Raw genomic sequence first — 1,119 nt, 5'->3', positions numbered from 1 at the left:
TCGAAATCGGATCGGATTTGAGGTTAAAAGATCGGATAAGGATCGGAGGCCTAAAATGCTGATCGGGACATCCCTACTTAAAACTGCTTTGTTTATTTATTCCCAGGAGGAATTAACAATACAAAGTACCCTTTGTTTTTATATTTTCTTTGAGTAAAAAAATGATAAATTACTTTCGATTCATGTTATTACAACATATGACATTGTATCTCATCTCCGTACATGCTGTACAAAGAACATTTCAACCAATATGTTGTAAAACTTGATTATTTTTCATAGATACAATAATAAATATCCTAAAGTAATCAAAACTTTGTCCAGGGCTCCGGTGTCAGGTCTGGCTATGGATGCAGTATTATCAGCCGTGGCAAACAATTCTGGCAGTGATTGTCCTTGCGAGAGAATATAAAAAGACCCACAATGTAAAACAGTACCATTACCATTTCTCTGCCGCAAATACTAATATCATTGATAACCTTTGTGTATGTGTTGCCCATCAAAGAAAAATAACAGAAAGAAAAGCCCAGACTCTGCATCAGCGCATTGTAAAGCCACAAAGTACATGACACTTGGTCAGACCCCGGGGGAACAAATAGCGTTACAAAAGTTAGCGTTTGTTAGATAACATACGTTAGCTAGTGTAACGTTAGCTTACTAGTAGCCTAGATCGGCAATGAAGCTAAGGTTAGCCTTGGGCTAATATAACACAACATAAATTGCTAACATTGGCTAGACATTTCCTGAAAACAACAACAAGTCATCCCACCCTCCCAAATAAAAAGTAAAAAATAACGTAACATACCTGTTCAACAAAGACTGCAACCACTGCTTTAATTTCCATGCTTTCTTCTGTCGCCATTGGTCAAAAACTATGCCAATGTTTCCTCCAGTTTTTCCTCTCAGTGTCTGCAGGCCCTTTTAGTTGCTGTTTTTTAGCTTCAGTCTCTTTCCTTGCCTTTTTAGCAGGGCAGGTGGTTGCAGGTAAGCAAGGCAGCGGCACCGTGTGATAGAATGCTTTCTTGTTTGTGGAACAGATTCATCTGAAATTAAAGCTGCAAGCAGCGATGGAGGGCCCTCGCTAACATGCGCGAGTCGGGGATACTGGCGGACGCCTCTCCT

At 39.9% G+C, this 1,119-nt stretch overlaps 1 protein-coding gene across 2 annotated transcripts in view; it reads right to left on the bottom strand.

Annotated features, from left to right (window-relative positions):
- kiaa1549la (KIAA1549-like a) overlaps positions 1-1,119 on the bottom strand; it is a 220,819-nt gene that overhangs the window by 8,859 nt on the left and 210,841 nt on the right. The gene's annotated exons all lie outside the window — the stretch shown is intronic.

This window comes from Etheostoma cragini, chromosome 8, assembly GCF_013103735.1.
Source record: "Etheostoma cragini isolate CJK2018 chromosome 8, CSU_Ecrag_1.0, whole genome shotgun sequence".
NCBI classification, from domain to species: domain Eukaryota; kingdom Metazoa; phylum Chordata; class Actinopteri; order Perciformes; family Percidae; genus Etheostoma; species Etheostoma cragini.
Note: the sequence above shows the minus strand (reverse complement) of the source record. Positions and strands in the feature narration are given on the sequence as shown.